General features: G+C 45.9%; 1 protein-coding gene across 1 annotated transcript in view; it reads right to left on the reverse strand.

Moving 5' to 3' along the window:
- The window catches only part of LOC141554246 (C2 calcium-dependent domain-containing protein 4A-like), a 93,344-nt gene extending 92,555 nt beyond the window's left edge, over nucleotides 1-789 (reverse strand). Inside the window, exon 1 of the mRNA XM_074285964.1 lies at nucleotides 609-789. The gene's annotated coding sequence lies outside the window, so the exon portion shown is untranslated. The remainder of the gene's footprint in view (nucleotides 1-608) is intronic.
- Between the last annotated feature and the right edge of the window lie 24,938 nt (nucleotides 790-25,727).

Consider the following 25,727-nt stretch of genomic DNA (forward strand, 5'->3'; position numbering starts at 1 on the left):
AGGTCTCCCAGGGCAGACCCAAAGAGATCACATGGGACTCAAACTACTGAAATGTCCCAAACAGGACAGACCCTGACCACCCTCAGTCTCCCCCAGGGTCCAACCCACAGCCTTCCTTGGCGGCTGGAACAACCCAAAGCAACAAACACAGAATGTCCCCAAAGGACCCACTCATGGTCCCGTGCACCCCAAGTCTTCCCCTCTCTTCAATCACCAGGCCCAGAAGACAGCCCCCCATCCCATCACACAGTGGCCAAAGCAGCTTCTAGTGTCAGGATCTGGGACACATGAGAACAGGCCCCACTGTCAGCCCAGGACAGCTCTTCTTCTACTAATACCCTTAACAAAAAGGTGATGAGTTATTACAGTTTTTCACCTTTTTCTTCTTTAATAATGTGAGAAATGTGGAAGTATATTTACAAGGACTGTACATGTTTAGTAAATCCCAAACCATGAAACTCAGGAGAACATCCCCATAGGTCCACATCAAGAAATTCTATGGATCCTAAAGCTCCTCCTGTTAGGGGTTTACTCTCCCCACTAATGCTAACCGGTCCTTATTCCCAGGCCTATCAGAGAAAATCTGGTAAATATACTATTAATCTCACCTGTTTGGAGGTCCTCAGAATCTTCCAGCTACTGTCTCATATGGAAGTAGTTTGAAGAGCACAACAGAGCACCCGAGAGTTTAGATGAACAAGCTTAGACTTTATTCCCTACATCACATCTGCTCTCTGACCTCCTGCACCTGCCGTGGTAGTGCCCTCCCAGTCCAGTCTCCAGGTGGTAAGAGACAGAAGAGAAAAGGAAAGAGCTCTTCCTGTCCAGAGCTGAAATAGGGTCAATGAGGTCACAATATCCAGAATCATGGAACACAAGGCAAGGTTTCTCAGGGCAGACCCAAAGAGATCACATGGGACTCAAAACTACTGAAATGTCCCGAACAGGACAGACCCTGACCAGCCTCAGTCTCCCCCAGGGTCCAACCCACAGCTTTCACAACACAAGCCAATCAACAATGAAGGTTCATCCCGAACTTGACTGAGACTTCACAGAGAGATCTGGGTTCCCGCCATGAGTGGAGGTCCCACCCATGAAGAAAGTCCCTAAGTACTCAACTCTTAAGCACATCCGGGGAGAACCTAAAGCCCATTGGTCCACTTCCATCTCAACTGCGCTTGCCTGACCTTCCTAGGACCCTGACATCCTCCCTCTACCAAACCTCTCACTCAGGAGATCACCTACCAACCACAGCAGCTAAAGCAGCATCCCTACACACAGTATCTAGAGAAAAATGGCGGAGCTGGGTGTTCACGCCTGCTGTGGTCCTGCCCTTGGGCTCCTGGTAAGAGCCGGCCCCTCAGCAGCGATTTTAGGGCTAACAGGGCTCCCTTTGATCCTCGTATTTTTCACAACAACTCATTTTCACACATTCCTACATCTTTGAAGAGTCAGCATTTGTGGAATTTTGCTTAGTGTGAATACCTCTCCCTGCCAGTAAATGACGGAGGGATGAGGGAGGAAGGAACCAAAGGAAGAAAGATCAGAAAAAGAGCAAATTGTTTGATTAGAACCGACTCATTGTGTTATTAGAAATGATGAGCAGGACGGTCTCAGGAAGCCCAGGAAGTCTGACATGAGCTGATGGACGTGAACTGAGCAGAACAAAACTTGGAATAATCACAGCAAGAGACCAGTGACCAACTATGCAAAATGTAACCACTCCAGCCAAGGCATTGACAAAAGACACAGGAAAGGAAACAGAGGAACTCTGACTACAGAAAGTACTTGGGGACCCCATGCTGGCCGTGACTATGACTGGGCTGGAGGGGAGGGATCATCGGTCATCCCTTGGAATGGAACCTCCAGCGCCCAAGTAGAGAACAGAGCGACCAAGATCACACCCCCCAGGAGACACCCGGCACCCCAACATCCTGCACCTGGCTAGTAAGAAGTGCAGGGAATGGAGGGGAGAACTAGCTTTATCTCAGCTTTATCACTACTAGTCCTTCCTCCTCCTGGAGGCTCCACCAGGAACTCTGGCCATGTGACCCCTTCACTGGAGTCCAATGAGGAAACAAAATTGACCTTCTATTTTTCAGGAACCCAGAAACGGAGTCTTAGATGAATGCTGGAGAAGAGGAGGGAGTTATCCAAGGAGGCCCAATGTCATTCTCAATGGGACAGTCTCTCCTATCCCAGGCCTTTCCATAGAAGATATTTATGCTCCACCAACCCTCTGCAGTCCCTTCCAGGTCTGCCTCTTTGTTCCCCAGGAAAAGGCATCATGGAGGAAGAAACTGACCTTTTGGATGATCCCCTCTTTTCTACTCCTTTAGAGGTGCAAAAAGCGTCTGTTCCACCCTCTGCTCTCAGCAGAACGCTTGCACTCCACAATCGCCCCCTTACCAAAAAGAGGACTCTGGGTGCCAAGATACACGACTCCCCTCTCCACCAGAGTTGAATTCTGGAATTGCCCAACCCCCACTTCTTAGCCCTTCTGATACATGAAGTGGGATCCCTTTTTCCTCAACCCAATCTCTCCAGCCTCCCTCTGAGAGTAGTCTGCCCAACAGACGGCCCTGTCTTTGTTGCCAAAACATCACAAGGCATTAGCAAGATAACAAGAACAGAGGGGGAACTTCACTGGGCATAGAGATCACTGAGCTCTGGGCAAGCTGAAAGAACAAATGGAACCCTTAAGGAGCTCCTTACAAAGCTTGTCCTAGAGACCCAGAGCTCCTGGGTCTCACTGCTCACATTAGCATCGTTTAGAAGTGGATGCACCCCAACAGACTGGTTTAACTCCCTTTGAGATTCTCTTTGGGAGACCACCTATCCTGCCCTTGGTAAGGAAGACATACTTGGTGAAGTCTCTAACTCCTCCCTTGTCAAGCTCCCACAGGCCCTGCAGGCACCTCACGCCTGGTCCGAGAGGCCCACCCTGTCCCTGTGCCCGCCCCTCCATTCCAGCCTGGTGATGTTGTCCTCCCAAAGACATTTTCTACCTCTTCCCCTTGGTTGGAATGTACAGGATTGGATAGTGCCCCAATGGGCCACAGGGGGGTCACAAATGATTGCATATGAAGAGGAGTCTCCTGGGGTGTTGACTGATTTAGATTTTACAATATATGGGATTATAAAAGCAGCCGTTTCTGGCGGTCCCGGGCATCCACCAAAATTAGTTATGGGAGTTACAGAAAGGGGTGAGTCAATAGTAGGGGATTCTAATGAAGATGAGGACAGAAAGTTTTCAGACCTTCCTGCACAACAGCCTGGAAATTTAGATCTGGGAGAGAAAATATAAGAAGGATTGGACTATGAGAAAATCACAATGGAAAAAAAAGAGCCTGGGCAGCATCTTTCAAGAAATTATCAAGGAAAACTGCCCCAATATCCTAGAACCAAAGGGTAAAAGAGCCATGGACAGAATCCACAGATCACATTTGAAAGAGACCAGAAAGGAAAGAATTAAAGAAAGACCCCAAAATGAAAACTCCAAGCAGTGTCTTAGCTAAATTCCAGAAGTAACAGATCAAGAAGAAAATGCTGGAAAAGCAGGGATGGAGCCAAGATGGTGGAGAAGGCACATGTGACTTTCTAAGCTCCTCTCATGCCCTCATGACCAATTGTTAAATTCAGCCTCAAAAATAACAGCTGAAAGGTAAAATTCATAAAGACTAGAAATACAATCACTCACCAGCTGAAGATAATCTGGAAGACCGCCAGAACAGGTCTGTCCTGAGGGGCTGGAGCAGATCTGTGCAAGCAGAAGATAGAAGAGACTGCCATCCCCAGTGGACCAGGAGTGGGATGACCTCTGTGGCTAGAAAAGTGCCTTGATTACAAAGCAGTAGACCAGAAGAGGAATTTAAGCCAAGGGTAGAGGATACTCTAAAAATGACAGAACCTAACAAGATCTGGCTATAACCACCCAAAATCGGAAGTGCCTCAGCACAGACCACAGCACAGTGTGCAGCTGCAATCTGCAGTCCCGGCTCCAGCAGGCAGACTCTAATCTGCACACTGGGGGGCTCAGCCTGAGGTAACAGAACTTCCCCAGGGACTGTGCTTCCTTAGGCTGAGCCACTTCCAGTGCCTTGCAGGACTATTCACTGGGCAAATGCTAATATCCACAGCCTCACAGCCAGTTTTGACTTGGGATAGTGACATTCTCACTGCTCAGCCTCTAGCCTCAGGGCAGTTGTTAATCCACATAGCCGGGTTCTTCCAAGGGCACTTCTGCAGCTCCACTGTGCAGGCCTGAGTGACTTCCAGTGGGGAACTCTTTCCCAGAGCACTCCCGGATCTCACCACTACCTCCATACACCTATCCCTGTTCTGCAGAGGAAGCTGGTAACCTTCTGGCCCTGAAGGCAGACCCTCCAGGCTTTAAAAAATGAGTTAAAAAAATCACAAGGAACATCAATAGCTTCTATACAGAAAGAGAGCAGGTTTTCAACCCCCAGGAGACTAATAGCAGGATAGTCTCCAGACAATTGTTGGTCCCCAACACAAAAGGCTCTGCTAGAAGAAAAGAGAGCTAGAAGGAAAATGGGGAAAGGAAAAAAGCTATGCAAGAATGTGAATTGGAAAAGGTAAGAAGCTCCCAGGAAGTGTAGGAAAACAGAACTTGTGAACTGAAAAATGTAAAGAGCTCTGACGAAAGAAAGATTCGTGAATTGGAAAAAGAATTCAACTCACTAAAAAAAATTAGTGAAATGGAAACAAATTCCATAGAGCACAATGCAGAGCAGTTAATGAGTACAGGCCCCACCATGCTCCCAAGGGAGTCTTTTCTACTATTAATGCTCTTAATGAGGAATGATCCTATTGTTTTCCCTTTGTGGTGTAGTTTTTCCTGTACAAAAACAATGTAGAGAATCATGTTTATTTTACCCCATAGCACTCTGCTGGCTGTCCTGGAACATAGACTCTTACAAAAATGAACGTTGCACACTATTCTTATGTGTATTGACAACAATGAAACCCTAGTGAGGGAAAAAGCCGTAAGGGTGATGAAGGGGGAGGTAAGACCGCTCCCCAAGGTCACCCATTGATCACTTCCACCCAACCTTTACCAATATGAACAATGCAAACCTCCCCAGGCAAAGCTCCAAAGCACTGAGTCTCCTCATCTTCCTTAAAGAGGAATAACTGAGAGGCAGCTCCAGGGGCCTTCAAGTCCTTTTATGACATTACATGGGAGCAAAGCCACAGACTGTGGGGAGCCCTGGGAGGGGTTTAAAACCCTTAACTCCAGTAAGGATCCCGATGACGTGTCTCATCTGGTTCCTCAACACCAACATGACGGGGGGCAACATTGGCCAAAAGTCCCCTCCTGGCCACACCAGGCCCCCAGGGCCCCCTTCCTACATGCTGAATCAAGAGACACAAGAGAACCTCTCACAAGTTTCATCCACAAGATCCCCACAAGAAAGCACCACCGAAACAAGAAATGACATTGTCCAGCTCTCTCTGCCTTTCCTCAGCAGTTCTCTCTCCCGAGACGGGCACTTAGCCCCACTCTCTGTGCTGGAGAACCTTCACCTCGGGGACTAGACAGGGGCCACTGCACTCTCATTAGTCCCCCCCTCCCCCCCCGCCGCCTTCATCCTTGGTCCTGCTTCATCTCTGCTGTCTCCTTTTCTCCCGAGTTTTCCATAGGGAAAAAGTCTCCTTAAAGTTCATCTCCTGCAAACTTCTAAAAAGAGAGAAGGAGAGCAGGGGGCACAAGCCCTGAATGAGGGGCTTAAGCAGAGCCAGTTACTGACCCCAGGGTCTGCCTATACATGCAGTGCTGCAGGAACTGCAAAGTTAAAGAACAGAAAAACGTTAGGACTATATGGAGGAAAAGGGGGATTCCCACTGGGAGCAGGAGCTGGGAAGCCCCCCTCTCACTTTTCACGTGGTGCTGTCAGGTGGGAGCCCCTCACCCACTGCTTCCCCAGGACTCTCTCCTGCAGAGACCCCCTTTCCCGGGTTCTCCCAAGGACTCGAGAGCACTTTCAGGAACTCTGGGCCTTCCCTTCGGCTCCCGGGAAGAGCCGGCCCCTCAGCAGCGGTTTCAGGGCTCACGGCTCCCTCTGACCCTCGGACCGCCCACAACGACCAAGGTCAGTTCCTGTATCCCTGAAGACTCGGCTCATGGAGTTCTGTCTCATGGGAAAACTTCTCCCAGGCAGAGACGGCCGGAGGTGATGAGGGAGGAAGGAGCCAAAGGGAGCAAGAGACAGAGAATGCCTGGGACTCTGTGAGCTGTGATGGAGAAGAGGTTCTGGAAACCCCTAAGAAGTCTCATATGAGCCAATGCAAAAGGAAGTGATCGGCCTGGGGAGGACACGACCCACAGTTAGAGAAACGGTGTCCAATGACCCGCCAAGCACAAGGCAGCCTCTTGTGGAGACAATGACGCGGGACGCTTTGTGAGCGCTGATGATGGGAACCTCTCTCTCCCACACAGGGAACGGAAGAACTCTGAGCACAGAACGCACTTGGGAACCCCCGGCCGGCCCGGACCACGACTAGGCTGGGGGAGGGATCACAGGGTCATCCCTTGGAATGAAACCTCCAGGGCCCAAGTAGAGAACAGAGCGACCAAGATCATACCCCCCCAGGAGACGCCTGACACCCCGACATCCCGCACCAGAATTCGGGGACCTCGGAACGCTGCCCCCCAATTCCAGGCTGGGTTCATCCCCACTTCTCTAGCCAAAGGACCCTCATCATCATCTCCCCCACCTGTTCTTCCTTCCCAACACTGACGTCCAGAACAAAGAAAGAAGCTAAAGGAAACACATCAGTTTTCTCAGATTCCCAAAGGGGTCTCATTCTCTACTTGGGACACATGCGGCCTGTGTGCGGCCATTGCCAGGTCCCCCAGAATCCTGCTGTCCTGCCCTCTTTCCTCCTCTCTCTCCTCATGGTCTGGAGATATCCAAATAAGTGAATGTTTTCTACAAACTTAGATGTGAAGGAAAATCCACTAATTCCATGGGAACAGCTCTGACTCCTGATGCCATTAGAAACGATGACCAGGAGGGTTTCAAAGGAACACACAGAATCCTAAGTGACCCGACACAACGTGGAGCGAACAGAACCAAGACACAGCCCACAACCACAGCCCAACAGTGACCAACTGTGCAAAACGTAACTGTCCTCATCAAGATCTCGATCCAAGAAAATTCCAAAGACCCCACGATGAATTCTCTCCCTCCACTGCGGGCACAACGCTGGCAGGGGCGCCCTCCGACAGCTGTCTGCGGGAGCAGGCGTGTGCCACGGACTCAACAGCCCAGCCCGGGTCCCGGCCTTCGTGTGTCCCCCCGAGCAGGAAGGCGCTCGGTCAGGAAGGCACAGAGAGCGGGGCTCAAGGAAGGCCCCCACGTCTGCCCTGCTTCCCTGAGCCCGTCCTTCCCCAGGCCACAGGCTGGCATCCAGGCCCAGGGAGAGCCCCCTTCAGTGTAAGCTCAGACGGGCAGAGTCCTGCCCATTCCTTCAGGTCTCCCGTGCCCACTGAAGGGTGGCAGAGGCCTCGGCCTCCTGTCCCCAAGGGGAGGGGGCGGACCCAGGGTTTATTCAGGTCCTGCTGGACGTGGGGGCGGCCCAGATGTCCCAGCTATGAGGGCAGGACTCGGTCCCCTGGAAGGCTCTAACAGCCTCCCTAGGAGGAGGGCGCACAGGAAGCTGGGTGCAGGGCCAGGGACAGATGCCCACTTGGGAAGGTTTGTGCTGATCTATGCAGGAGGCCGACCAGACCCTGGGGGCCCACCCCCTGTCCCCTTCATCAGGGTTTGGAAAAAGAGTTTCCGGCTCAGTGTCTGAGTGGAGGCCCCAGGCAGTAAGGCCCTGATGCTGAGCCCACAGCCCAGGACCCCCCTGAGTAGATCAGTCCCTCAGCTCAGGCCAGGCCCTCAGGGGACAGGACTCTGCACTGAGGACTCCCACAGCAGCCCCGGCGGTCTCCCGAGAGGCGTCAGCCAGGACAGAATGAAACGGGCCCCTCCACCCACCCCAGGAGGGCCCCCCTATCAATGCTCCCCACAGAACGGGGAGGGATTCCCGTGGGCCCTTCCCTCCGAGCCCCATTTCTCTGCTGTAATGTACCACATATGGACAAGTGTTTAAAAGCGCCCCTGCAGCGAACGGAGGCAATCCCAGGGACTTTTTCTCTCTGCTCCACAGCACAAGGGAGGAGGCTGGGTCACAAAAAGTCTCCAGGTCATTCTACAGAAGACCGGGCTCAAGCCCTTGCCCTTACAGGTCACAGCACGTCACAGAGGAACACACTGCGGCAAGCCCATCACTGGGCCCCGTGGTCCCGAGCGGGCGATCCTCGGGCCCTTTCTGAGCACGTGGAGGCCCGTCCTGGACACAGAAACTCCCCCCCACTGAGCCCAGAGCCTCACGTTCCCTCAGGGAAACAGGGAAAGGGACTGAGCAGTGAGAGCAAAGAGAGGAAGCAGGGACACGGCTCGGGCTCGGACCTCGGGGCCCGACACTCGGACGCCCTGCTCTCCCCAGAGGGACCCCAAGGGATTTCGGGGTGAAGCAGGCGCCCATCTGGGGAAACACCTTCTGCCCCACGTGGGTCCCTCAAGGACACGGTCAATGAAACATTGCATCCACAAGTAAATCCAATAGAGCCGTTTAATACAGAGAGGAGCAGGGATGCAGGTGCGGCTGCCATCTGTGAGAACCTGTGTCAAAGCACAAGAAGCAGCCGAGACAACACAAGAATAACTGGACTAGACTTCTGGCCGAGAGGGCGAAGGGGACGCACACAGCTGCTTCAGCTCCCCACTTTCTCTCATAATAATTTATTTCATGACAAGCCTTTGAATTAGTGCCTGACCGAAAACAAAAAATTACCAAGAGAAGATGCCTCCAAATTAGGCAGAAAAGTCCGTTTTTGCTCATGGGCGGGGACGGTTTTAGATTGGGCCCAGCCTGAGGGCAGTCAGGGGGAGCAGGGCAGGCAGATCACACTGAGCACCCCAGAGGGGGAGGGGGTGATTTCAGCTGTTTCTGCAGAGAGAACTTTCCCAGTGTAGCTACTTAGCTCTGGCAGCAAACCAGGAGCAGCAGAGAAGCTACAAACACAAGGGGAAGACAACAATAACCCTGAAAAGCTGGGGTTTGTCTGGACCTGGACACACCCACCTGGAGTGACTCAGTGTGTTCTTAGAGTCACAGATTCTCAGAGCGCAGACGCAGCGCAGCCATTTCTGTCCTGCTAGAGCCATGCTGCTGACCCTGCACCTTGTAAAGGAAGCTCAGAAACAGCATCCATCAAAAAAAAAAAAAAAAGAAAAGAAAAGAAAAAAGCAGACCCCATTTGTGGTTTTTCTTAGTTTATTTTCTTTGATCTTCTCTGACAAAATGAGAAAAAAATTTAAAAGGAGTCTAACATTGACAACTTCTATATGGAGAGAGAGCAGACTTTAAACCCTGAGGAGACTGTCCCCAGAGGAATCCCCAAAGGGGGATATGATCTGCTCCTCAATACACAAGACTCTCATAGAAGAAATCAAAAAGGCCCTCCCAAGAGAGAGAGAAGAGAAATGGGAAAAGGAAAGGGAAGCTTGAAAAGAGTCTGGAGAAGTCATACACACATTTAAACACAGAGTGGATAAAGAAGTCAAATCCTTGAAAAGCAGAATTAGGTAATGGGAAAAAGAAAACAGCTCTCTAAAAAACAAAATTGGCAAAATGGAAAAAATTCCATAGAACAAAAAAACTCTTTGCACACTGATGGCCTTGGGATCCAGAGGGACCATGAAGAGCCAAGAGAAAAAAGCTTCTGACGCCACACAACAGGGACGAGTCAGACAACTCATGATTTAATCCAGAACTGGATTAAACTTCACACAAGATCATAATCCACAGGAGAGAGCCAGCACCCCAGAAACCTGCACCCAGAATCCAGGAACACAGAATGACCCCCAAATCCGGTGTGTCCATCCCCACTTCCCAATTCACATACATTCAGACCTATATTGCACTCCAACATCTAAATTTCTATCCCAACAACTGCATCCAAATATGATGGAAACTAAAGGAAACATCAGTTTTCTCAAACATAGTACTGACTGATCTCATGCCTACTTCAAACAGACCTGATGGAAGTTTTCACTGGGTCCCCAGAGTCCTGCTTTCTGGAAGTGGACACTCCTCATTCCTCTTTTCTCACTCTTTAGACACGTCCAAATGAACCAAGATATCCTACACAATTTGAGATGTCATCTGGGGAGCAGAAGATGATGGAGCTTCACCAGGGGAAGAGGGTGGAGTAAGACTGAGTGGGAGACACAGCTGATGGGAATAGAGGGGGATCTCAGCTGGATCACTAGCAGTCCCCACTCCTCCTGGAGGCTGAACTAGGATCTCATGCCAATGGAGGACAGAGATAAAGGTCTTCTTCAATTCCAAAGTACTTTTTGCTATGTTTGTTCTTTTTACTACTTATGAGCACTTAGGAAACCACGTCTCTTCTCCCCCCATGGAAATCACCCCTAAGATAAGAAATTAAATAGCCAGGTCCTGTCTGCATTTCCCTAGGAATTGACATCCATCAGATAGACATCTCACACTCTACTCTCAAGACTAAAACCCTACCAGAGAGCCCCAAGACATTGGAACTGAATAGTAGGGGTCTGTTGTGCTGAAAAAACTGGAACTAAACAAAACATTTGGTCTCCAAATATAGGACTCAAAAGAAACCTAAAAAGGTAAAAAAATAAAAAATTAACAAAAACCCTCCCAAAAGAGTTGCCACAGGCACCGTGAAAACCAGAACCCGACCCATCCTGGGTCCTCCATGTGGAACTGCAAGAATGGGAGCCTGAGCTGGACCCCAGCTGCAACGGGAAGAAAGGGAGGGAAAATGTTGCCTAAGCCAAAGCTGAGGACTTTAGCTGCTCTTGGGCAGACATTTCCCCTGCTCCATTTGGCCACCTCAGCTTTAAGATGCTATTAAGATGAAGTGAGCCACTGGGCAGAATCATTAGCTTCTTTGTTCTTCATCACTGAGCAACAAGGACCTTTGAAGGGGGAGCCCCCAGTCATTGAGAAAAAAGTTCGACAGGCACTGGGGGGATTCTGTCCTAGAAATATTTCATCCACTCTAGGGGCTACAATAACCACTACTCTACTTCCCTGTTGTGACTTGCCCTTTCTCAGTTACACCTCAATAAATATCCTTTTGTCTTTCTGCCTTGAAGATCTAACTTCAATCTGGGAAGGGTTAACTTTGTTCCACCCAGCTTTGGGAGTTCATCTGGGATGGCTGCAGGAGAGGAAGAATCTTTTCCACCATGAATCCCGGTTTAGGCCACTTCAAGAGAGTTCTCTGGTGCTCCTTGGGCTCCCCCAGGAACTCCCGCTCCAACTGGGTAAATTCCAGAAGTGGGACAATCAGAGAAAGCAGAAATCGAAGCAAGTAGAGCTGCTTGGTCTAGCAAGGTGAGAATTAATTTGTCAAGAGATAACACAGCAGAGGAAAGCTTAGATTCAGTCATCAGTTGTTCCCACAATGCAGGAAAAAAAGAACGGGTGAGCCAGGAATCCGAAATGAACAAGAACAGGAGTGCTCTCCCTTTGGGAAGAACTGGGGAGTATCCTAGGTGACCGGGTTTAAGAGAATAAACGGTTCCAGTACCTAAGAGTTCTCTCATGTCTTTGTGGGAAGATTGAAAGAGTATTATGAACCATGGGAAAGGAACAATCTAAAGAACCTGGCTCGAAAAACCTACCTAGTTAATGCAGAAGAAAGCCATAAAAGAAATAAGAATAAGAATTGGGATGAAGTACTAAAAAATAAAGGGAAAAACAAAAGGAAAATTATTACATACTCTTGTTTAACAAATTGCACTACATGGGGGAAAAGTTCTTCTGACCAAGGACAGATCCCCCGAGGACTGAAGGTGCCAAAAATTGAATCTATATGTAAATTCAAAGGAGACACTTAATATGGAATAGTGAGTAAGCAGCCTTGTTGTTGCTGACCATAGCATTATTTCTATTAAGGAAGGAAAAGAACCCAAGAAGGGACTCAATCATATGTAAGAAAATACCTCGTCTTTGCCATTAGGGGGATGTGCAAAGCAGCTGGGTGCAGTGCCAAGAAGTGATGCTGACTCTGCAAGATTTATAGTGGCTGTCCCCTGGGTAAACCACTAAAGGCAGCAGGTATCACTTCCCTAACCCTACTCTTCACACAAGCCTGGGAGGGAGTCCTGAAGGCCCTGATGCTGAGCCACACTCTGTGATCCCCCATATAAGGGTTGAGGAAATGGAATTATATAGAGAACGGAACCTCCAGGTAACCAACACTCACAGTCACTGCTCTCAAAGGGGGTACACCAAGAGGAACAGAAAAGAAGAAGCCCTTCACATGATTCTCCCATTGTCTAATCAAAAAGTGGCCCCAGGCTCCACCAGGAAACTATCTTTACATGTATTTGGAAAAATAAAATACTATAGAAGAAAACAACCCATTATTACTGATGAAGGAGGGAGTAAGACAACTCAAGTTCAAGCCCAGGCTTTTTTTTCCATAAAAACAATGAAGAGATAAATTCTGGAGAACCAAGTCCTGTCATGCTGTTTCTACCAAGAGGAATAATTCACAGGAAGCTGAAACCAAGCTTCAAGAAAAATAACAAAAACATCCCATGGACCCCAAGGCTCACTAAATATGTAACACAGGACAAGATTCCTTTGGGTCCTCCTTTAGGCTACCTTTCTGTGTATTGGAAAAATAAACTACTGGTTAGGAAAAAGGATCCATAAATGATCATGAAGGAAGTAACACAACATCCCAAATTCCAAGTCATGAATCACTTGGACTCAGGCTTTAAAAACATGAACAATGAAACCACAAAGAACACGTCCAAGTTAAACTCAAAAGCACCAACTCCATTGATGAGCTTTTTAACTTCATCAAGAGGTAGCTAATAACAGCCTCTAACACAATTCTCAAGAGCATTCCATGAAACCCAAGCCTCATTGCTAGCCACACAAAACATGGAAACTGGGAGAAAAGACCCCAGGGCCTTCTTTAAGCTATTTGTGGAATTGAAGTGGGCAAGCAAATTATTCACTGGCAGGCAAGATGCCTTCCTGATATTCAGCAAGAGACAGAGGAGCAGACCTCCAGTGTCCATAGAAAGAGGAACAGGAGAGAATAGATGAAAGGAGAAAAATCCTGAACACAAGCAGGGAGGTAGGAGAGACTAGTGTCCAGAGCCGACCGGGGGCAGGGTGACCTCTGTGGCTCAAAAAGTATAGAGACTAACTCTGCCACCAGTTGACTGCTCTGCCTTGATTACAAGGAGGAAGACCAGCAGAGAAATTAAAACCAAAGGTAGAGGATACTCTAAAAACGCCAGAACTTAACAAGATCGGACTATAAGCACCCAAAACCGGAAAGGATTGAGCACAGAACAGTAGGCAACTGCAATCTACAGCATGGCTGGGGCAGTCACTAATCTGCACAGTGTGGGGCTCGGCCTGGGACAATAGAACTTCCCCAGCACAACTGTGCTTCCCTAAGCAGAGCCACTTCCCATGCCTTGCTGGACTATTTGCTGGGCAACTGGAAATTCCCACAGCCCAACAGCTGGCTTTAGCTTGAGGCAATGACACTTTCACTGCTCATCCTCTAGCCCCAGGGCAAAACTATAATAGTAGGAGATCTCAACCTTGCATGCTCAGAATTAGATAATTCAAATCACAAAAAAATAAAATAAAATAAAATAAAATAAAAATAAAGAGGTAAATAGAATACTAGAAAAATTAGGTATGATAGATCTTTGGAGAAAACTGAATGGTGACAGAATGGAGTATACTTTCTTCTCAGCAATTCCTGGTACCTATACAAAAACTGACCACATATTGGGACATAAAGACCTCAAAATTAAATACAAGAAGACAGAAATAGTAAATGCTTTATTCAGTTCACGATGCAATAAAAACTACATTAAATAAAAAGTTAGGGGTAAATAGACCAAAAAGTAATTGGAAACTAAATAATCTCATCTTAAAGAACGATTGGTGAAACAGCAAATTATAGACACAATTAATAATTTCACTCAAGATAACGACAATGATGAGATATCATACTAAAATTTGTGGGATATTGCCAAAGCAGTAGTGAGGGTAAATTTTATATATTTGAATACATTAGAGAAAGAGAAGGTCAATGAATTGGCTTTGCAACTTAAAAACTAGAAAAAGACCAAATTAAAAACCACCAAATACTAAACATGAAATTCTAAAATTAAAAGGAGACAATAATAATATTGAAAGTTTAAAAAACCTATTGAATTAATAAATAAAACAGAGTTGGTTTACAAAAAAACCAATAAAATAGATAAACCTTTGGTAAATCAGATTACAAAAAGGAAAGAGGAAAATCAAATTCTTAGTCTTAAAAAGGGAAAGGGGGAACTTTCCACCAATGAAGAGGAAATTGCAGCAATAATAAGGAGTTACTTTGCCCAACTTTATGCCAATAATTTGAGAACCTAAGTGAAATAGATGACTACCTCCAAAAATATAGGCTTCCCACATTAACAGAAGAGGAAATAAATTGCTTAAATTGTCCCATTTCAAAAAAAAAAAAATAATAAATAAAACAAGCTATTAATCAACTCCCTAAGAAAAAAATCCCCAGGATGAGATGGATTTACATTCTACCAAACATTTAAAGAACAAGTAGCCCCAATAATATACAAACTATTTGAAAAAAATTAGGGAATGTAGGAGTTCTACCAAATTACTTTGATGACACAGACATGTCATTTTGATACCTAAACCAAGTAGGCTGAAAACAGAGAAGGGGGGTTCCCCTCAGGGGACCGGACACTCACAAGCCCTGCTCTCTTCGGAAGGGACCACAAGGGATCTTGGGGTGAAGCAGGCGCCCATTTGGGGAAAACATCTTCTGGCCCACACGGATCTTTGGTACCTTGAGGACATGGAGAATGAAAAATTGCTTCTACATGTAAATTCAATAGAGCCATTTAATACAGAGCAGAGCAGGCATGCAAGTATGGCTACCATACAGGACAACCTGTATCAAAGAAGAAGGAAAGAAGTCAGGAGAAGCCTCAGTCATACATAAGACAATTCCCAGGTTTCCCGTCATAAATATCCTTTTGGCTTTCTGCCTTGAGGATCTGACTTCAAACTGGGAAGGGTTAACTTTGTTCCACCCAGCTTTGGGAGTTCGTCTGGGATGGCTGCAGGTGAGGAAGAATCTTTTCCACACTGAATCCTGTTTTAGGCCACTTCAAGAGAGTTTTCTGGTGCTCCTTGGGCTCCCCCAGGAACTCCCTCTAGAATTGGGTAAATTCCAGAAGTGGGACAATCGGAGAAAGCAGAAATAGAAGCAAGAGGAGCTGCTTGGTCTAGCAAGCTCAGAATTAATTTGTCAGGAGATAACCCAGCAGAGGAAAGTTTAGATTCAGTCATCAGTTGTTCCCACAATGCAGGTAAGCAAGAACGGGTGAGCCAGGGAATTCGAAATGAACAAGAACAGGAGTGCTCTCCCTTTGGGAAGAACTGGGGAGTATCCTAGGTGACCGGGTTGAAGAGAATAAACGGTTCCAGTACCTAAGAGTTCTCTCATTTCTTTGTGGTAAGATTGGAAAGAGTATTATGAACCATGGGAAAGGAACAATCTAAAGAACCTGGCTCTAAAAACCTACCACCTTCATGCAGAAGACAGCCTTAAAAGAAATAGGAATAAGAATTGGGATGAAGTACCAAAAAATAAAGGGAAAAACGAAAGGAAAATGGTTACATACTCTTATTTTTAAAAGAGCAGTACATGGGGCGAAAGAGTTTTCTGACCCTGTACAGATGCCCCGAGGACTCAAGGTGCCAAAAATTGAATCTATATGTAAATTCAAAGGAGACATTTAATATGGAATAGTGAATAACCAGCCTTGTTGCTGTTGACCTTGAGATTATTTCTATTAAGGAAGGAAAAAAACCCAAGAAGGGACTCAGTTATATGTAAGAAAATACCTCGGCTTTCCCATTAGGGGGATGTGCAAAGGAGCTGGGTGCAGTGCCAAGAAGTGATGCTGACTCGGAAAGGTTTATACTGGGCTGTCCCCAGGGTAATCCACTAAAGACAGCAGGCATCTCTTCCCTGACCCTACTCTTCACACAAGCCTGGGAGGGAGGACTGAAGGCCTTGATGCTGAGCCACACTCTATAATCCCCCAGATAAGGATTGAAGAAAGGCATCCAAGCACCCCAAGACTCACTAAATGTGTAACACAGGACAAGATTCCTTTGGGTCCTCCTTTAGGCTACATTTATGTATATTGGAGAAATAAACTTCTGTTAAGGAAAAAGGATCCATAAATGATCATGAAGGAGGTAACATGGCATTCTAAATTCCAAGTCATGAATCATTTGGACTCAGGCTTTAAATACATGAACAATGAAACCACCAAGAACACGGCCAAGTTAAACTAAAAAGCACCAACTCCATTGATGAGTTTTTTAACTTCATCAAGAGGTAGCTAATAACAGCCTCTAACACAATTCTCAAGAGCATTCCATGAAACCCAAGCCTCATTGCTAGCCACACAAAAAATGTGGCCTGGGAGGAAAGACCCAAGGGCCTTCTTTAAGCTATTTGTGGTAGATACCCAAATTATTCACTGGCAGACAAGACTCCTTCCTGATATTCAGCAAGAGACAGAGGAGCAGACCTCCAGGTGCAATTGAAAGGCTGTGATGCCATCACAATCATCCGTGGGGACAAGCAACCAGCCCATTGCTACAAAATATAACTTCAGGGACCATCTGGGCGCCAAGGGGGTATGCTTTCCTTTGTAAAGTAAGTCCTCCATTCCAACAGAGTGACTCAGTGTGTTCTTAGAGTCTCAGATACTCAGAGTGCAGACGCAGCCATTTCTGTCCTGCTAGAGCCTTGCTGCTGCCCCCTGCACTTTGTAAAGGAAGCTCAGAAACAGCATCCATGAAAAAAAAAACCCATTTGTAGTTTTTCTTAGTTTGTTTTCTTTATCATCTCTGACAAAATGAGCAAAAAATTTAAAATGAGTCTAACCACTAAGCTTCTATATGAATACAGAGCAGATTTTAAACCCTGAGGAGATGAAAAACAGACTGTCCCCAGAGGAATCCCCAAAGGGGGATATGATCTGCTCCTCAATAGACAAGACTCTCATAGAAGAAATCCAAAAGCGAAGATACAAGAGAGATACAACCAAAATGGGAAAAGGAAAAGGAAGCATGGTAAGAGAGTCTGGAGAACTCATCCCACTTATTTAAAGAGACATTGGATAAAGAAATAGAATCCTTGAACAACAGAATTAGTAAATTGGAAAAAGAAAATAGTTCTCTAAAAAAACTGAAACAATAGAAAAAAGTGTCAAATACCTTCTTGGGAAGACAACAGACCTGGAAAATAGACCCAGGTGAGACAATCAAAGAATTATTAGACTCTCAGAAAAATAAGATGAAAAAAAGAGCCTGGACACTATTTTCCAGGAAATTATCAAAGAACTGCCCAGAAATAGAGTTATAGAAACAGAGGATAAAATATTCATTGAAAGAATTCATCCATCACCTACTGAAAGGAACCCTAAAAATCAAAACTACAAGAAATATTATGGATAAATTCCACACCTATCAGGCCAAGGAAAACATACTGCAAGCTGCTAGAAAAAAAAATCAATTCAAATATAGAGGAGCCAAAATAAGAATTACTCAGGATCTAACAGCATCCATGTCAAACAATCAAAGGGCCTAGAAGCCGATTTTCCAAAAGGCTATGGAACTTGTTATGCAGCTATAAATAATTTACTCAGCCAAAATGAACATCTTTTTCCAGGGAAGAAGATGGACATTCAATGAAATAGGTGAATTTCATCTATTTCTGATGCAAAAACTGGAACTAAACAAAAAGTTTGACCTCCAAATATAGGACACAAAAGAAACCTAAAAAGGTAAAAAGAAATCTTGGTAACTATATTTCTTCCATAAAGATATATTAAAAACACATGTCTAATTTTTTTCTAGAAACTAAAGGTGAAAAAGAAATTGTACTGGAAAAAGCGTAAAGTGGGGGCACTACATTTCACAAAGAGGCAAAGGAAACATTATCTGAGAGAAAGAATGGAAGGGGATGAACATAGTGTGTTTCTTACTCTCATCAGAATTGGCTTAAAGAGAAAAATATTAGACATATTCGATTTATGGTGAAACTTCTCCCACATCATTGAAAAGTGTAATGGGAAAAGGGAAAAGGGAAGGAGTAAGCTAAGCAGAATGGAATGCAGAAATTGTGAGAAAAAGGGGTAAGATAAGGGGAGGAATTCTAAGGTGAGGGGAGAGATACTAAAAAAGGAGGGCTGTGTGAGGAAATGGTGTTCACAAGTTCAATACTGGAGAGAAGGGTAAGGGAAAGGACAGGAGAAAAGCATATAAGCTTAAGCAGTGAGGACCCCCTGCAACATTGGAGAAAAATCTCTCCCAATCTCCAAGGGCAGACCTTTAACCATAAAGATAAGTCCAACAGCACTAAGAGTCCTCCCCAAACAGTTACCACAGACACTGGAAGGACCAGAACCCGACCCATCCTGGGTCCTCCATATGAAACTGCAAGAATGGGAGCCTGAGCTGGGCCCCAGCTGCAAAAGGAAGAAAAGGAGGGAAACTTTTGCCTTAGCCAAAGATGAGGACTTTAGCTGCTCTTGGGCAGACATTTCCCTTGCTCCATTTTGCCACCTCAGCATTAAGATAATAATAAGATGAAGTGAGCCATTGGCCAGAATCATTAGTGTCCTTGTTCTTCACTATTGAGGAACATGGCCCTTTAAAGAGGGAACCATCAACCACTGGGACAACAGTTCAATAGGCACTGGGGGGATTCTGCCCAAGAGCTATCTCATCCACCCTGGGGGCTACAATAACCACTGCTCTACTTCCCTGTTGGGAGTTGCCCTTTCTCAGTTACACTATAATAAATCTTTTCTGCTTTCTACCTTGAGAATCTGAATTCAATCTGGGAAGGCTCGTCTTTCTTCCACCCAGCTTTGGGGGCTTGTCTGGGAAGGCTGCAGTTGAGGAAGGATATTTCCCACATTCAATCCCGGGACAGGCCACGTCCAGAAAGTTCTCTGGTGCTCCTTGGGCTCCCTCAGGAACTCCCACTCAGGGTAAATTCCAGAAGTAGGACACTTACAGAAAGCAGAAACAGAAGTAAATGGAGATGCTTGGTCTAGCAAGGTCAGAATTAACTCTTCAGGAGATGCCCCAGTAGAGGAAAGTTTGGAATCAGTCAACAGTTGTTCCCACAATGCAGGGAAGCAAGAACGGGTGAGCCAAGGAATTCGAGACAGACTGAGAACATGAGTGCTCTCCCTTTGGCAAGAACTGTTGAACATTGTAGGTGACCAGGGTTAAGAAAATAAACGCTTCCAGTACCTAAGAGGTCAAAGGAAACATTTAAGATGGAGTAGTGAGTAAGCACCTTTGTTATTGCTGATCATGGTATTTTTTTTCCATTAAGGAAGGAAAAGAACCCAAGAAGGGAATCAGTCATATGTAAGAAAATACCTAGGCTTTCCCATTAGGGGATGTGCAAAGGAGCTGGGTGCAGTGCCAATAAGTGATGCTGACTCTAAGATTTATAGTGGGCTATCCCCGGGGTAAATCACTGAAGGCAGAAGGCATCTATCCCCTGACCATTCTATGAGGGCTTGGAAAAAATTCACACAAGCCTGGGAGGGAGGCCTGAAAGCGGTGGTGCTGAACCCACAGCCTACGATCCCCCAGAGAAGGATTAGGGAAAGGGATTTATATAAGGCAGGGAACCTCCAGGTAATCAACACTCAGAGTCCCTACTCTCAAAGGGGGTACCAAGAGAAACAGAAAGGAAGAAGCCCTTCACACGATTCTCCCATTCTCTAATCCAAAAGGGGCCCCAGGCTCCACCAGGAAACTATCTTTACATGTATTTGGAAAAATAAAATACTATTAAACAAAACAACCCATTAATGGTGTTCAAGGAGGGAGCAAGACAACTCAAGTTCAAGCCCAGGGATCGTAGTCAGTCTAAGGCTTTTTTTTCCAGAAAAACAATGAAGAGAAATTCTGGAAGGCCAAGTCCTGTCATGCTGCTACAATCAAGAGGAATAATTCAGACGAAGCTGAAACCAAGCTTCAAGAAAAATACCAAGAGCATCCCATGGACCCCAAGGCTCACACTCACTAAATATGTAACACAGGACAAGATCCATTTGGGTCCTCCTTTAGGCTATCTTTATGTGTATTGGAGAAATAAACTACTGTTAAGGAAAAAGGATCCATAAATGATCATGAAGGAAGTAACACGAAATCCCAAATTCCAAATCATGAATCACTTGGACTCAGGCTTTAAATACATGAACAATGAAGCCACCAAGAACACGTCCAAGTCAAACTCAAAAGCATCAACTCCACTGATGCGCTAATTTTTAATGTCATTAAGAGGTAGCTAATAACAGCCTCTAACACAATTCTCAAGAGCATTCCATGAAACCCAAGCCTCAGTACTAGCCACACAAAACATGGAACCTGGGAGAAAAGACCCCAGGGCCTTCTTTAAGCTATTTGTGGACTTGAAGTGGGCAAGTAAATTATTCACTGGCAGGCAAGACGCCTTCCTGATATTCAGCAAGAGACAGAGGAGCAGACCTCCAGTGTCCATAGGAAGAAGAACAGGAGAGAATAGATGAAAATCCTGAACACAAAATCTCCGAGCAGCAAATGTTGAAAACTATTTTTATGTGTATTTGGAACAAAGAAACACTAGAGAGGAAAGGAACCCGCAATGGTGTAATGACTCAGATAAGACAGCAACTACGCAGTATGTGTTGTGAAGGACAATGTCTAGGGATGAGTCAGCAAGTCTGATTCCTGTGAGTCCTCAGAGCATAAAAAGGAAAACGAAGCTCGGGCTCCTAGCATTGCTGATGATCATTTAATATTTCCTGCATGTAGCGGAGCTGGTCTGCTCAATACGTTAACACTACTCCATGGTCAATCCCAATGATCACTTGAATTCATCTTTTGCCAAGATGAACAATGACATTGCTGAGACACGCCCACAATCTAAGAGGCAGACCCCAAGACCCCCAGTCCTCCTCCAGGAGGAATAATTCAGAGGGAGCTCCCAGGGACCTCAAGTTCTTTTACCACAAACCACACTCCATGGGAACTTACCACACCACCGCTAATAAGGAAGCCCAAGAGGAAACAAATTATTTCTTATGGAAAAATGATCAACAGGCTGATTTCTGAAAAGCCTGAAGAGCCTTAGATGAGAAGAAGAGATGAGTAAGTGAGCAGAACCAGGAGAACAATGTACATAACATTGAGTTCACATGATCATCTCAACAATGTTGCCGACAATTCCAATAAATTCGTGATGGGAAATGCTGTGCATCCAGAGATCAATGGAGACCAAATTTGGAATAAAGAATAGTATTTTTACTTTTCTTTGCTATTTCTGGTGGTTTCCTCCCCTTTGGTGTGATTTCTCTTGTATGTGACATAATGGAAATCTTTTAAGGATTTTAACAAGTTTAAATGTTAACTCTTCCTGCCTTTCTTGGAAAGGGAAAACTCACATGGCCAAACTCCCAGACCCTCGTTTAGAGCCCACAGGCACCAAGACGTGCAGGGTGGGCACCGGATATTAGCAATGAAGAGACAGCCGAGAACATCTCACCTCATTCCCACTGGCTCCTGCCCCACCCTTTACTACCAGAGGGAAGCTTGTCTCAGAAATCTCCCAACATCACCCACAGGGAACAACTTCAATCTTTCTCCCCTGGTTACTGCACACTATGAAGACTGCCAAGAGCGCCCCAGCCACATCCTCCCAAGGGGATCCCGTTTACTTTTTCCCTTTGCCCAACATGGACTAGGAGGAGACACATGAAAATATCTCCTGGAAACTTGAGCCCCAGCGAATGCCCCCCATTGTTACGTGTTTACAAACACTACACCTGACACCCTCCAAAGGCAATTCCCTATATACCAACATCCTATTTCCAGCACCAAGAGACATTTGAATCACTTCCACAAACGATTCCATCCCAACATCAGGAATAATAAGTACACAACTTAATCTGAACATCACCCTCCTCATGGGGTCCCCTCCCTCGATGGTCTCCTGCTAACAGCACTGGACAAGCTCACACCCCACAGGAGACGCCGATACCCAACATCCCGCACCCGGCTAGTAAGAGGCGCTGGGGATGGAGGGGAGATCTCAGCTGTATCACTGGCAGTCCCTCCTCCTCCTGGAGGCTGCACCAGGATCTCAGGCCAGTGGAGCTCATGAGAGAGAAACTCCGTCCTCTCCTCTTCCATCAAAAGTATTTGTTTCCTCAGCACTAAGAAAACAAACATTACAATGTGTGTCCTTGTCCCCACAGAAAACGCCATTGAAACAAGAAATAACATCATTAGGCTCTAGTAAAGGGCTGAAACTCTTGAGTCAATGCACTGAGGTTGGACAATCCAGCACTTAAGGCTAATTACTGATTGGACAATACTCTAAGAATGTGCTTGGGAAATGGCCCTTCCCACTATCCTGTGCCGGCCCAATCGTTTGGTGTATACAGAGAATTGTGGGAGGGACCAGGAGGTTCAGGGAGACCAGGGAGGGTCACTTCTGGGCGGGAGAGGAAGAGGGGAGGTGGCTGAGATCCAGCGTCCATCCCCTTCACTTCTGCTGCTAAAGACAAAAATAAAGGCTTTTGCTGATCCTGACTCTGGCTGGTTCTAACACGGTCATCACAGGCTCTGTCTGCCTTTTCCCAGCAATTCTCTCCCCTGACACTGGGTTATGAGAGTGGGGGTAAGTACCAAACACTGCCCTGGAGCCCCTTCACACACAGAACAGACTGGACTCACTGACATAATAACACTGCCTGGGATTAGGATCCAAAGCCCGACAATCTGGCTAAAAGAAGATCCAAATGAGGCAACTTTCTCTCCTTTATTCGGCAAAAACACATATGGGAGGAATGGAAATCAGTCAAACAAAACTAAGAAATGCATAAGTAAATGTAAATTATGAGATGCAGAAGAGATGATACAAGAATGAGTGGACTAGAGTTCCGGCCGAGAGGGCAGAGAGGACGCACACATCTGCTTAAGCTCCCTCTTTTCTCTCAGAATAATTTATCTCATGACAAGCCTCAGAAATAGTGCTTGATTGAAAACAAATAATTACCAAGAAAAGATGCCTCCAAATTAGGCAGAAAAGGTCCGTTTTTGCTCAGGGGGGGGGTACGGTTTTAGATTGGGCGCAGATGGAGGACAGGCAGGGGGAGCAGGGCAGGCAGATCACACTGAGCAGCCCAGAGGGGGAGGGTGGGATATGAGCCGTTTCTTTGGGGAGACCTTTGCTGTGGCAGCAAACCAGGATCAGGAGAGAAGCTACAAACACAAGGGGAGGACAATCATAACCCCAAAAAGCTGGGGTTTGTCCGGGCCTGGAGACACCCACCCAGAATGACTCAGTATGTTCTTAGAGTCTCAGATTCTCAGAGTGCAGACGCAACCATTTCTGTCCTGCTAGAGCCATGGTGCTGCCCTCTGCACTCTGTAAAGGAAGCTCAGAAACAGCAGCCATAAAAAAAAAAAAAAAGACCCCATTTATAGTTTTTCTTAGTGTGTTTTCTTTATCATCTCTGACAAAATGAGCAAAAAATTTAAAATGAGTCTAACCACTGACAGCTTCTATATGGAGAGAGAGCAGACTTTAAACCCTGAGTAGATGGAAAACAGACTGTCCCCAGAGGAATCCCCAAAGGGGGATATGATCTGCTCCTCAATAAACAAGACTCTCATGGAAGAAATCAAAAAGGCCCACACAAGAGAGAGAGAGAAGAGAAATGGGAAAAGGAAAGGGAAGCTTGACAAGAGTCTTGGGAAGTCATCCCACACATTTAAAGACAGAGTGGATAAAGAACTCAAATCCTTGAAAAGCAGAATTAGTTAATTGGAAAAAGAAAACAGCTCTCTAAAAAATAAAATTGGCAAAATGGCAAAAATTCCATAGAACAAAAAAAATTTTGCACACTGATGGCCTTGGGATCCACAGGGACAAGGAAGAACCAAGAGAAAACAGTTTCTGAAGCCGCACATCATGGACGACTCTCCCAACTCGTGATTTAATCCAGAACTGGGAGACAGCCCAAGTCACACAACATCATACTCCACAGGAGAGAGCCAGAACCCCAGAATCCAGGAACGCAGAATGACCCCCAAATCTGGTGTGTCCATCCCCACTTCCCAATTCACATAGATTCAGACCTATATTGCACCCCAATATCTAAATTTCTATCCCAACATCTGCATCCAAATATGATGGAAACTATAGGAAACATCAGTTTTCTCAAACACAGTACTGACTGATCTCATGCCTACTTCAAACAGACCTGATGGAGGTTTTCACTGGGTCCACAGAGTCCTGCTTTCTGGAAGTGGACACTCCTCATTCCTCTTTTCTCACTCTTTGGACACGTCCAAATGAACCAAGATATCCTACACAATTTGAGATGTCATCTGGGGAGCAGAAGATGATGGAGTTTCACCAGGGGAAGAGAGTGGAGTAAGACTGAGTGGGAGACACAGCTGATGGGAATAGAGGGGGATCTCAGCTGGATCACTAGTATTCCCCCCTCCTCCTGGAGGCTGAACTAGGATCTCATGCCAATGGAGGACAGAGATAAAGGTCTTCTTCCATTCCAAAGTACTTTTTGCTATGTTTGTTCTTTTTACTACTTATGAGCACTTAGGAAATCACGTCTCTTCTCCCCCCATGGAAATCACCCCTAAGATAAGAAATTAAATAGCCAGGTCCTGTCTGCATTTCTTTAGGAATTGACATCCATCAGATAGACATCTCACACTCTACTCTCAAGACTAAAACCCTCCATAGAAAGCCAAGACATTGGAACTGAATAGTAGGGGTCTGTTGTGCTGGTATTTGCCTTCCTGCCTCCATTCTTTTTCCCCACTTCACCTACATGGTCTGCTGAGGAGATTTCTTCTTCTTTTATGCCATAAAAGGGACATTGAAAATCATCTCCTTCAATCCTCTAACTGGACAGATGGAGAGCAGGAGGCACAGACCTCACAAGACTGGCTTTCATAGAGCTGATATTTGACCCTGGTCATTGATAGTAAATGCTATTTTCCAGCAAGTACAAAGGAAACGCATAAAGTGCAAAGAATTCACAAGGAAATATCAATTCCAACGGGGAGAAAGAAGTCAAAAGGGTCACCTTTAACCTTTTTCCGATGCTATTCTCTCAGGTTGGAGCACCTCACCTCCTTCTCCCCAATGACTAATCTGCAGAGATGGGCTTTCTCTGATTCCCTTGAAATTTGGGGGCACTGAGGGAGCTGGGTGAGCATTCCTCATATAGTCCTTTAAACTGTCCAGATGCACTCTGGTGGATCTTGGAACCAAGCCCAGTCCTTAGTCTTGGCAGAGGAGTGAAGGGGCAGGACCCATAGAAATGGTCAAACATGGAGTCTGTTTCTTTCAAATTCTCTCCACCTTTATACCCTATTACAATGACATCACTGCAGGAGGCTATCAATGTGCTAACTATAAAAACATTGCTATTATTATGTACATGCCTCCTTGTTTCAAATATCTGTTTCAAGGAGCA

This window comes from Sminthopsis crassicaudata, chromosome 2 (assembly GCF_048593235.1).
Source record: "Sminthopsis crassicaudata isolate SCR6 chromosome 2, ASM4859323v1, whole genome shotgun sequence".
In the NCBI taxonomy this organism is placed as follows: domain Eukaryota; kingdom Metazoa; phylum Chordata; class Mammalia; order Dasyuromorphia; family Dasyuridae; genus Sminthopsis; species Sminthopsis crassicaudata.